The sequence below is a fragment of the Camellia sinensis genome, chromosome 11 (genome assembly GCF_055761805.1).
Source record: "Camellia sinensis isolate YWXY chromosome 11, ASM5576180v1, whole genome shotgun sequence".
Classification (NCBI taxonomy): domain Eukaryota; kingdom Viridiplantae; phylum Streptophyta; class Magnoliopsida; order Ericales; family Theaceae; genus Camellia; species Camellia sinensis.
This window is the reverse complement of record NC_138971.1, coordinates 149,068,436-149,082,383: the sequence shown is the minus strand read 5'-3', so window position 1 is coordinate 149,082,383 and position 13,948 is coordinate 149,068,436. Positions and strand designations below refer to the sequence as shown.

The following is a 13,948-nucleotide window of genomic DNA, read 5'->3' as shown; positions in this document are numbered from 1 at the left end:
GAGCTGGGTTTTTTGTCCAATCTCTCAAAGTTGAATCTTGCAACCAATCATCTTACTGGAACTATCCCACTTTCAATCGGGAACCTTTCCAATCTACGTGAGCTTTCTCTAGGGTTCAATAATCTAGAGGGAAGCATTCCCACCCAACTTGGGCAGCTTTCCAAGTTGGAGTTTCTTCAGCTGTCAGTAAACAATTTGTTCGGTATGGTTCCTACTTCGCTTTACAACATCTCATCAATCTATTTATTCTCTATCAGTTCCAACCAACTGCATGGAATTCTACCACCAGATTTAGGCTTGACCCTTCCGAATTTGCAAGAATTTTATGTTTTTTCAAATCAATTCTATGGCCAAATTCCATCGTCATTAGTCAATGCTACAAGACTTGCATACATTAATTTTGGCCGCAATTCGTTTACTGGGCCCATGCCTATGAATCTGGGAACCCTTGATGCTTTAGCCGGTGTAGGTGCTTCTGACAATTCACTTGGAACAAACCAAGCCAATGAATTAATGAGCTTCCTCACTTCTTTATCCAATTGTTCCAATCTACAAGTTCTGGATTTGGCATTGAATTATTTTAAAGGTTTTTTGCCCCATTCTATTGCAAATCTCACCACCAATATCACTTGGTTCAATCTACAAGCCAACTATATATCTGGAAACATACCTTTTGGTATTGGGAACCTTGTAAATTTGTGATACCTCTTTCTAAGTCAGAATTTGCTTACAGGTAGTATTCCAAATTCCATTGGAAAACTCTCCATGTTGGAAAGGCTCTTGCTTCAATACAATAACATTTCTGGAGAGATTCCATCGTCTATTAGAAACCTGAGTAGGCTTGGTGTACTTGACTTGTCAACAAATATGATTGAGGGAAGCATTCCAATTTCTTTAGGCAATTGTACCAATCTACAACAAATTTATCTTGATTACAATCATCTCACAGGAGCAATACCTTATCAAATCTTTTGTCTATCTTCCCTCATTAGTCTATCCTTGAATCAAAATTACTTAACGGGATTACTACCACAAGAAGTAGGCAACTTGAAAAATCTGGGTGGACTATATGTATCAAAAAATAAACTATTTGGAGAAATCCCCGCCACTCTCGGCAATTGTGAAGTTTTAGAATTCCTCTACATTGATGGTAACCTCTTCGAAGGTACAATTCCGATGGCCTTCAGACAATTGAAAGGTATTCAAGAACTAGATGTTTCTAGGAACAACTTGTGTGGACAGATTCCAAGGTTTCTCGGGGAGTTTCGGTTCTTTCAATATCTCAATCTTTCCTATAATATGTTTGATGGTGAAGTTCCGAATGAAGGAGTTTTCACGAACATTAGTGCCTTCTCAGTTGTTGGAAATAGTAAGCTATGCAGAGGAATTAAACTATTGCAATTGCCTGCATGCCCAATCCAAGTCTTAAATGAAAGGAAACGACTTTTCAACCATAGAGTAATAGTGCTAATTGTTACTCTCACTATTGTTCTATTATCATTGTGCATTTTAGCTATTATTTACCGAAACAAAACGTCAAGACAACAAGTCAAATTAGCCTCGCCTTTGCAAAACCAATATTTGCAACTATCTTTTGGAGAACTTTTTCAAGCAACAAATGGGTTCTCTCCATCCAACTTAATTGGTGAGGGACGATATGGTTCTGTTTATAAAGGGATTCTCAACTCCGATGAACAAATTATTGCTGTGAAGGTGTTCAAACTACACGAATGTGGAGCGAACAAGAGTTTTGTTACAGAATGTGAAGCATTGAAGAACATTCGCCATCGAAATCTTGTCAAGATAATTACAGCTTGCTCAAGCATTGATTTTAAGGGCAACAACTTCAAGGCTTTGGTCTTCGAGTTCATGGAAAATGGGAGCTTAGAAAATTGGTTACACCCAAGTCTTTTAGAGCCACATGAACCTAAGAACTTGAACTTTGTTCAAAGGCTAAACATTGCCATTGATGTGGCATGTGCATTGGATTATCTTCATCATCATTGTGAAATGGCTTTTATTCATTGTGATTTAAAGCCAAGTAATATTCTTCTTGACGGTGATTTGTGTGCCCATGTTAGTGATTTTGGCGTGGCAAAGATTTTTTCAGCAACCAATGGAATTTCTATTCATCAGCAATCAAGTTCAACTGGGATTAGAGGAACAATTGGCTATGTTGCCCCAGGTAATTGTTTAGTGCTTCTTACGTTGAAATTGATTAAGAAATATTATTTAGTTACATTATATTATTATCTTGCGGTGAACTAAAAATTAATTACGAGATTATATAGAAATTAAGCCATGTTTTGGAGATGATTTTCCTTGACTTTGCCTTATTGTCTGTATAGCTACCACAACAAATTAAATCAACCATTGTCCTACCCCTATGGTGTTTGAACATAGATTTTAACCCTTGAGATAATTTTATCTTTTGAAATGTTTAACTTTTTTTTTCAGCAAAAGAAATACAACTTATTAGTTCAACAATCATACCAAAAGTAAAAATTTTGGGCATTTTTTTTAACTATTTCATATTGCAGAGTATGGTATGGGTGAAGAGGTATCAATGCAAGGTGATATGTACAGTTATGGAGTGTTGCTACTAGAAATATTCACAGGAAAAAGACCAACTAATAACATGTTTATGGGCAATGTAAACCTCCATAGCTATGTACAAATGTGTCTTCCGGGCAAAGTAATGCAGATCATTGATCTCCAAATCATATTGGAAATGGAAGAGGAGCCAAGTAGGAGCTTGCAACGTAGTACAACCAACATTTCTAAACTAGAGGCTTGCCTAGTACCAGTCTTTCAAATTGGAGTTTCATGTTCTGCTGAAATGCTGAGTGAAAGAATGAGTGTGAAAGATGTTCTCAAAGAACTACACAAGATTAGAACTGTATTTCTTGGGGTTAGGGGACAAAGGCATTAGGATGGAAGAAGAAATGATTCTTAACTAAAGCCGTATCTATAGGTTATTTTGATGTTCTAGGATTTTCTTTTCCTCACTTTTCTTCTCCCCCATATTTTACTTTCTGAATCTGTAATTGTTAAGCTAGAAAAGGCATGAAAGTGGTTGTACTTGTGGCATTGTCATCAAATATTTATAACTAGTTAAGGTTTCTATATGTTTATATGGATGCCTTCTCTATCTAGTTTTGTCATAGTTTCGTTTTTTGGTTTATGCTCTCTAGTAGTTCTATTGTACATAAGGGAGCTTGGCTCAAAACAAAAAACTAATGCCATAGAAGCTAAAAGAGAAAAACAAAAACAAAAAAAGATTTAGCTCATAATATGATGGATTATGAAGTTGTTATACATCAAATACTAACCAATATCACTCATAAATTATTGAGTAATGGGAAAAATGTTTCATTTATGTTGATTTCACTCTCATCATATATTAATCTAAAACTTAATCTGATGGTGTAATAGTATCAGTGACATATTAGTTAGATGCAAAACTAAAACTTAATCAATGTATATAGCTAATGGGAAATGTGAATGATCTTTATTATGAGGAAAGCAAAAATTTACTGGTAGAAAGTGTTAAAAAAATAAAAAACACAATGCTAGGAACAATCTTCTAGTCTATAACCTACCTATAAAAGAAGGAAAATCCGCCTCTAGCATTAGTGTGTCTAACCCAGGTGAAATGGAAAATTCACCCTTGTTGAAGATTGCCAAGCAACATCTCCATCAATTGGGTCTTCTCCAACAAGCTGTTCATCACCTCTTCCCGCTTGTGTTGCTGCAGCTTTCCACTCAGGCTTCTTCGACAAGTTCTGCTATTTTAAGAGGTGTAAATGGTTGCCTTGTTGCAAACTACTCTGAATTTGGTCCAAGAAACAAAAGAGGCATGACATTCCCCAACTTCCATATTCCCGTAGCTATGAATTCCATTTCTTACTTCCATTGTCCTATGTTTGCTTCATTGACAATTGTTTTCAGATGTCTGCTTATGAGCTTGGTTAGTGCCGACATTGAATTGAATTTGTTTTTTGTTCAAATTAATGTTCATGCATTTGTGCTTTGGTTTGAAGTTCTTATTAATATCTGTAAATGAATCCCTTATTCCTACTTGAGCCTCAACATTTTAAGCTTCAATTGAAATTGTTGTTTTTAAATAAGTACTTAAGAACAACAAAGTCAGTAGTTGATGTTGAAGCACCATTAAGAAGAATAGGAAGACAATAGTTTTTTAACAAAAGAAGAGAAGACAATAGTTCATCTGATCTTAATACAATTATCTGCCTTTGTTCAAGTGAGCATTCAGTAAAACAAAATAGTAATTTGCACAATTGCTTGGAGTTTGTTTGAATATAATTTGAATTAGTTTTCTTTGTGTTTTAATAAAATTTGAATTACAAAAAACAATTTAAAAATTGAATTTTTATAACTTTGTAAATGCATCGAGTTGTGTTTAGTCTCGTGTGGATGCAACACAACTTAACTTTAGACGAGTTCAATTCCGAAGTGTTCTTTTAGAGTTGGTTATGTGCAAATTCAAATGGCTTACAATTTTTTTCTTTTGTTTTTCAATTTACCTTTTTTGTATTGCTAATGATATTAAACATAGTTCAATTTACCTTTTAAGCATAATTTTAGTTGGATTTTCACTGTGAATGAAAAGATTAGAGAAGCCATTGTTCCTCAAGTAATCTTTTCAAAGATTTTAATTCTGGTGAGAGGTGAATTTCAAATCTTTTAATCTTAGTTGCTTTCCTCATGCATGCAATATCTAATTGTCATGATCTTAGGTGACATTTGGGAGGTAGTTTGGATGTTTTGCAATCTTTCTCGGACTGCTTTTATATGATCTGTAATGAAATAGTAAATGTTAGCAATTCAGAACTCTTTCAATGCCAACAGTAAACAATCCTTCCAAAAGATTTTCAGTAGAACAACAAAGCTAATCCTGAAGTCAGTTTAGGATCTAAATCTGCGCAGATATGGAGCACTCTTAGTAAAATAAAACTTCTTTTGTTTTATGGCCGCGTAGTTGATACCAAAGGATATGAACATTGCAAATTACATTTTTTGTTTTTCAAGAATATTTTCAAACTCATCCATTTTTATTTTTTTTCATTTCAAACTCTTCCATTTTCATCATTAGAAACACAAATTGTTGTATTACAGTTGCATAATTATAGTGAATTCTCCAAGGCACTGAATCAAGAAAGGCAACATAAGTGTCAATAAGGCCATATTTGTTGACTGTAATCATAGCTAGAATACTATATATGGAGCTTATTGAGTTACTTGGATTTAAGCTCGATTATGAGCTTTTTTTCAATGCCAACTTCTAGAGTTCTTTTGATTTTTCAAGTCGATCCCAAACTTGACTCATTAAGCACCAAGAAACCATCCTTCTACATGAACCAAGCTACTTAAGCTTGGGATTGGTTTCCACTCAATCAAAAGCCAAGCTTGATATTTTTTAGCAACATAAAAGAAAATGTCATTTTCACATCAACTACTCCACCCAATACATTTACCTTTAATTGATTAATTTCTTACCCCCTTTTTCTTCTCAGGTCTTGAGAACATTATTCATATTAGAGAAAGGAGGTTAGCCCTGATTGAAACCCTATTGTGAGCTTGGGATGACAGATTCCTTAACACTACTTTTCATTAATGAATTTCAACCCTCCTCTTGTTTTCTTGTAAAAAGGAGGAAGAAGATAAAGTTGAAAAAGGATATATTTTTTGTTTTTGTTTTTTGTTTCAGTGAACTGCCCATAAAGCCAACCCAGGGCTCCCATCTGTGCTCTGGAAAACTTTCGGTTTGGCGGTGAACATGTATACACTGTATGCTCACAGTTTTGAATTCATTTTCTACACACTCTTGGCGGTGGCTCCTGAATTTCGTTTTCAATCGTCATGAAACCCTCTCCCATCAATTGTTATAGATCTTCAATTTAGGGAAAAGCCTTTTGCTTTCTCTTACCCCCCTCTGGTATGTACCTCATTCGTTTCTCTTAATTTAGTATCATTATCTTAATTTCTTAATCCATTTTTGCATCAATAAATAGAATATCTGTTAGTGTTTAATTTTTTTTTGTTTACTCTCCAGCTGAAATGCAACAATTACATTCTCTAGTTAGGTTTTGGAGAGAGTGATTCTCAAATTCCTTGACTCAATTGATGAAAGCATGCCAGCTATTCGCTAAAATTCCTGTAAGAGCGTTCCTTATGTTTCTATTTTTTTTTTCCTCTCGATTTGTTTACTTTGTTTTTGGTAGAAGTTGTTTACTACCTTATTCCGAACATGCCTTCACTGCTCAATTGTTTGGTATTAGATACAGAAACTAGAAAACCAAATTTGGGAACCGGATCATGTGAAGTATGGTATGGAGAGAAGATATTCACATCTCATTTCGCATTCTTATGTTTCTGCTGATATATGTGCATAGCAAAATCATGATAATTGATGACTGCATATCCTTGATAGGATTAGCTAATATAAACAACAGGAGTTTACTTGGATTAAGAGATTCAGAGGTATCAACTTAAACTTTTGGATCCTTTTGCATTCATGTTTTCTATTCTTTGACCAGCTGTTTTAAATTGCAGAACCGGATACAGTATGATTTATCTCGTAGTTGATTGCATAATGGAAGTTTGAAAATTTTGCATCTATGGATTCATTTTGTTCATTTTTTTTCCAAAAAAATAAAAAAAAAAAAAAATTGTGAAGTGAGCCATTGATGCTCTTTGCAATCAGAAGAGTGGTGGAATAATCTGATATACAGATTATAAGATTAGATCGATTTTTGTGATAACTTTCTTATTTTTGAGTTCTTTTGTTGCGTCTACATTATATGAGTATTACCTTTTTTTGGTTCAAGCGAGAACAACTTTCACAGATGGATTGATAAGTCACAATTTCTCAATAATACAAGTTGTTGAACAATTCAAATTTTTTTTACCCCTTTAAAATGTACAAATTAATAACTAAAGTAGTAGATACAACTCTTTACTTTCAGATTGCTGTTCTTAACACACGGAATTTTGTTGTTATTGCTGACTTCTTGAATTGTTTCTTCGTTTAGTCACAACCAATCGTATTACTGGCAACTCCAACTTCTTCTTGTCAAACTACACATCTATTATGATATGCCCTTCCATTTTAATGTACAAATCTCCTCCACTTTTTTGTAGTAGTTCTCTTAGTTGTTAACAAAAATGCTGTTGATTCAGATTGGTGTACTTATTGAAGACAAAGAATTTGTGGATTCGTGTATGAGAGGAAAGCCTTGGAAGGCAGGAAAATTTTATTCGAGTCTTCACGTTACGCTATGGTCTGAACACCTTCGTCTTCCAGGTGGAGAGGTTTGTACATCTATCAAAACATTTTTTTTTTTTTGTTGTCATAATGACTATAGCCAAGCCACTGTTAACGAGCTGCACCTGGATACTGTATCGTGACAGTATTGATTGGAAAGATCCCTCTATTTTTCATTTTCTATTTTGAATTGACAACTCATTAGGCTGTCATTCGGCATAATCCAAATTTCATTAGCCATTTAATAACCACCAAGAAAAAATATAAACTAAGAAAATCACTTGTCAGACTTTGTTTAACATAATAAAATATTGTTATTTGTGTTTTCAATAATTTCCTCTCTTTTTTTTTCTGTTGTTAATTGTTTGATAAATTATCTTTTTCTTAGGTTCTAAAACTTGTTTGTTCCGTCCCATGTTCTTAGTGAATAACTTGAATGATGATGACCTTCATCTGTTAATATTGAAAGCTTGTGAAATCAAGTCCATTGGTGCAAGTGCATGATATAAGTCTTCATGAGTCATTTCCGTCCAACTATGAAATTGGGGTAACGATCAAAACATGACACGCAGTGGTTTTTCCATGAAGATTGATTTTCAGAATGTGTGGAAGGAAAATGTCTCAAATCCCATAATAATAGATCAATATGATTGCGACTAGCTAGTTCCAATCAAAACCAGGTGTATGATCCACACCTGAGTTTTCTCTTTAAGTGATAAGTTGAGAAATAAAATCAATAACTTTAGAATGAATTCTTTTAGTTAACTATTGTCTCTCTCTCTCTCTCTCTCTCTCTCTCTCTCTCTCTCTCTCTCTCTCTCTCTTTTGTTTGTTTGTTTGACAGTCATTCATCAAAAGGTCATACTTCAGATAAAATGAATGAATGAACCAGCTATTGGATCTTCTGGTTAAACCCATCTGTTGAGGTCTGTTATGATAAAGATTGAAGAAAATAAAGAAATATGAAAAATAGAATCAATACCATATGATGGAAAATGTGAATTTCAAGCGATGGTGAATTTGGAGTGGAGCTGGGCTCCGACTCGAAAGCAACAAGCAATGGATTAAGCAACTTGTGCGAAACTTGAGTGCTCAATAAGGGGTGGTGTTTTTGTATGTCAAAAATAAGAACCATGGTGTTCATCAAAAATATTTTGGAGCTCTAATTGCTCTAATGTGTGTGTGAGGCTCATCTGATGTGTTGTTTTGGTTTTTTGTTTTTATTTTATTTTTTTTATTTTCCAACTCACTAGAGCTCAATTAGAGCTCTAATTTTAAGGGGATGAATCACTGCTGTAGTAATTTTTTTTTTTTTTTAACTATTAGTAATATGTCATATAGAAATTTGGACTACATGAATAGATGTTAGATTGCAATGGTTTGTGCAAATTATATTGGGCATATACCATTAAAATGCTACTTGATTCTTTTGAAGAAATGGTCGCCTCTATGCTTATATTTCTTCATATTTTCTGGTGATTTTAGTGGTTTAGGTTTTAGTTGCATGTCCACAAGCACATGCTAATAAAAGAGGGGGTAAATTACAAATACAACCCTGAAGTTTGCTAAAAATACAGATTGTCCCTGTAGTTTGAAAAATTACAAATACCCCCTTATTAGAATTTTTTATTTAACATAATTAACTAAAACAAATGAAATTTATAATTGCTCTCCTATACAATAATAAAATTATCTAAATTATTAATTGAAACGTATTTTTAAAATCATTAAAAACTGTTAATTGACTTGATGATTTATTAATAAAAGGACGATTTGTTATGAAATTAGAAACCGCAGAGGGTGGAATGTAATTTTCAAAATCAAGGGAGCGATTTCTATTTTAATCAAATTTCAAGGGGTGTATTTGTAATTTATCCTTAAAAGAGGTGGTTACAACATCCATTTGACTCAAGAAATCATGGCCATACATATGCCCATTACTCACAAGAGCTGCTTATAGGAGATTTGAAGAACTCTTCCACACTAGTTTACTAACTGAATGAGTATGCCTTTCTAATTTGCAAATCTTCTTGATACAGGGAATTCATGACCAGTTGAGCATAACCATACGTGTAACCTTTGACAAAGTATTGGCTGGATGCAAGAAGGGAAAAAAAAAAACTAAACTATTTAACTAATCCGCAAAGTATTTTCATTTTTTCTAGGACAACAAGGGACTGATTTTTTTTTTGGTTCCCAATTTCGTTAAATGTAAAATGTGACTATAATTATTCAATAGAAAAGAAGAAACATTGTGCATTTTGTGTTGGGGATTTTTTTGAAGAAAAATAATCATTTGAATTTTATTTTCTTATTATTTCTACCAATAATAATGCAACCTCACGAGCGTAGCGGGTGGGGTCCATGTAACGCCCTCAAAATAATAACATTAAACACATCAAATAAGACAAGCGTTGATAGATAAACTAACCACCTTCTATCATTCATTAGCATCTCATTACATAAGTATTACATGTTAACATCATAACAAAATGCCCTACGGGCTTACAGCTTTCCAAGTTAACACTTGGTTACAACAAAGAGTACTAACTCGATACACATTAAGCCCTTGGCTTGAAGTTACATGTAATACATCAAAAGTAAAACAACAAAACATGTCCGCCTCTAGCCTCCCAGCTATGTCCTTGGAGGTGGCATGCTTCCTGTACCTGAAAATGATGTTCCCATATAGGGTGAGCCACAGCCCAGTAGAAATACACTAAACCAACCATGGACAATGACTAAAATATTAGCAATTGATAGTTGGTCAACACTGATACAATCACATAAATTACATATTTATGTCAACGACTTACAAGTCCCATTTACTTTTCATTTTCCCTTTTTCAACAGATAAGCATGCTAGCTCTATCATCATTTCCACAGATATGTATAAAAACTATATCTCACATTCAGATAAGCATAAAAGCTATATCCACATTCTCAACAGATATGTATATCAACAATATCCACAGATAAGCATACAAGCTGTATCCACACTCTACAACAGATATGTATATCAACAATATCCACAGATAAGCATACAAGCTGTATCCACACTTCTCAAAGATAAGCATATGAGCTCTATCTTCACTTCTCTAGACAAGCATATGAGCTCTGTCTACGGAGTACATCCCCTATCTCCTCCAAATACCTATCCGGTTTAGAGGTACATCCCCTATCTTCCCCTAAACCGCGGAGTACATCCCCTATCTCCTCCTCTACACACAACATATATAAACACATCGGTTCTATATACAATCACACAATACATACATTTAATGTATTCAATTAACCGTCAAGTTCCATGACACATTTCATTGATTAGTTTCAGTTTACCTAATCATCATGCATTGTCTACAACAATCACGACTATCCTCCACCGATAGCCCAAAGCAGTTATTTCTAAACAGAAAATAAATGCACAAATGGATATTCAATCAACATTTCATTCCTCATTCTTCTCAATTAATTATCCCAATTAATTAAACAATGTAATTAGGTCAATTCCCATAATTAACATTTCAACCCTTAGGTTCCATTTTCATCAATGATTCAACAACCATTCCATTTTTCTATGCCAAACATGCATCTAGGTTTATTATGAATAAAACCCCAACTTTTGTAAAATTGCACAAAAGCCCCAAACTTTTACAAAATTACCAAACCAAGCCCAACATCTCAAAATACCAAAATTTAAAGACAAACCCATAGAGAGGAGTAGGATATCCCTACCTCAAAGTTTAAGCCAAAAAGGAGATGAAGGCCCGAAGATCAACTTGCTCCAAATTCAAACTTTTTCAGATTAAAACGAAGCTCTCAACACCCTCTATCTTTTTAACAAAGGCCCTAGGCTAGATTCACACTCTAGGGAGATGAAATCTTAGAGAGAGTGTAAGTTTAGAGTGAGAGAGGCTCGGATTTAGGTTTTGCTCAAAGAAAAGAGGTGAAAAAGTGATGTTTTAGACGCTGCTGTCCGCTGATATAAAACACTCTCGCTCGAGCGAAGGATTGGTCGCTCGAGCGACCAGACACAGAAAACTCTCGCTCGAGCCAAGAAGTTCTCGATCGAGCGAAGAAAAACCCAGACCGCTCGAGCCACGAAAAGCTCGCTCGAGCCAGAAACTACAACTCTCAGGTCCAGAACCGGGGCAACACTACTCTCGCTCGAGCGACAAACTCCTCGCTCGAGCGAAGGACCAAAAATCTGGGCAGCAACACTAGGCTCCCAAGCACAACCAACCTGTAACAAACCTGCCCAACACATCCCATAACTCAAAATACAAAGTAAAGAGGATACAAATACAACAAGGGTAAACCCGGGATCGCTATAACCTCCCCCCCTTAAAGAATTTCGTCCCCGAAATTAAGCACAAGTTTGCAAAAACAGGTTTTCTTTCATTTTGAACAATGTTACAATTTAACATTCAATAATTCGACCCATTACCGGTCATCCCATCCCTTTAACAAGAGACATATCACAATATGTAAACAACATATGCATTATTAACATGCATCAACATTATGCACTAACTTTCCAATGTCAACAATATACTTAACACCTATAATGTTACATTCAACTTCCATATGAGGCAAGTTCCAAACATACTTCCAATAACCAAAACATTTTCAATGTTTCACAACTTAAGACATATATAAAAGCTCTTAAGTTCAACAAAATGTAAAATTTAAATACAAAATTACATATCAATAAACAAGTCCGGATATTTCTCTCGGACTTCCAACTCACGTTCCCAAGTGGCTTCCTCCACTCCGTGATGTTTCCACAAGACTTTCACCAAAGGAATGGTCTTGCCACGCAGGACCTGATCCCGCCTATCCAAGACCCGAACCGGTCTCTCCTCATACGAGGCATCCTCATCTACCTCTAAATCGGTCCAATCCAACACATGTGATGGATCTGGCTCATACTTCCGAAGCATACTCACATGAAACACGTCATGTACTCCGGACAACTGCGGCGGTAAGGCTAACCGATAAGCAACCTCGCCAATCCTCCCAAGGATCTCAAAAGGACCAATAAACCGAGGGGATAACTTCCCACTCTTCCCAAACCTCATCAAGCCTCGCCTAGGTGATATCTTCAGAAAGACATGATCACCTACCTCAAACGCCAAAGGCCTCCTCCTACGGTCGGCATAACTCTTTTGTCGACTCTGGGCTGTAACAAGCCTCCTACGGATAAGCTCAACTTTCTCCGTCGTCTCCCTCACCAACTCCGGACCCAACAAAGGTGCATCACCCACCTCGGCCCAACAAACTGGAGACCTACACGGTCGGCCATACAAGGCCTCAAACGGTGCCATACCGATGCTAGACTGAAAACTGTTGTTGTAGGCAAACTCTACCAATGGCAAGTGCCTCTCCCACGTCCCACTGAAGTCCAGGACACAACCCCGAAGCATATCCTCGAGGATCTGAATAGTACGCTCGGACTGCCCGTCAGTCTGAGGATGATAAGCCGTACTAAAGGTCAACTTGGTGCCCAAGGCACTCTGCAAACTCTGCCACAACCTAGCAGTAAAACGAGGATCTCTATCTGAGACGATCGTCACTGGGACCCCGTGCAATCTCACTATGTCCCGAATATACAAATCGGCAAGATGATCTACCGAATCTCTCACGCGCATAGGAATAAAGTGCGCCGATTTAGTCAACCGGTCTACAACCACCCAAATAGCATCACTACCCCGCTGAGTCCTCGGAAGACCCACAACGAAGTCCATAGTGACATGCTCCCACTTCCACTCGGCAATAGGCAAGGGTTGCAACAAACCCGCTGGCCTCTGATGCTCGGCCTTCACTTGCTGGCAAGTAAGACACTTCGATACGAAAACAGCCACATCTCTTTTCATACCTCGCCACCAAAACTGGCGACCCAAATCCTGATACATCTTAGTACCTCCCGGATGCACCGCAAGGCGCGAATGATGAAACTCTCGGAGTACTTCCTCTCGGCAAGCCTCCGGTACAAACAAACGGTCTCGGTATCTCACACTCAGGTCGGGATACACCGTCAAACCCTTCTCAACTTTCCCACTGGAGATCTTCTCTCGGAGGGATTCTACCTCAAGGTCACCTCTCTGTGCCTCTAACACTCTAATCAAAAGTGTAGGCTGCGCAACAACAGAAAACAAGGCCGCAGCCTCAACAGATTCGCCCAGTAGCAAATCAAACTCGCCAAGTGCTCCCAACATCTCCCATTCCCGAATGGCTATACAAGCTACAACACTAATGGTTTTCCTACTAAGGGCATCGGCCACAACATTGGCCTTTCCCGGATGATAATGCAACTCAAAGTCATAATCCTCGATGAACTCCATCCATCTCCTCTGCCTCAGATTCAAGTCTCTCTGTGTAAACAGATACTTCAAACTCTTGTGGTCCGAGAACACTTCGAACTTCTCACCATAAAGGTAGTGCCTCCAGATTTTTAAGGCAAAGATCACTGCTGCTAACTCTAGGTCGTGTGTGGGGTAATTCTTCTCGTGTATTTTCAACTGACGTGAACCATAAGCTACCACTTTCCCCTCTTGCATCAACACACAGCCCAAACCCTCTCGTGAGGCATCACAATAAACCGCATAACCCAACCCTCTCTCCGGAATAATCAACACCGGAGCGGTGGTCAATCTAACT

At 36.6% G+C, this 13,948-nt stretch overlaps 1 pseudogene; it reads left to right on the top strand.

Annotated features, from left to right (window-relative positions):
• The first annotated feature begins 3,655 nt into the window (after positions 1–3,655).
• The window catches only part of LOC114258227 (protein IWS1 homolog 1-like), a 63,845-nt pseudogene continuing 53,552 nt past the window's right edge, over positions 3,656–13,948 (top strand).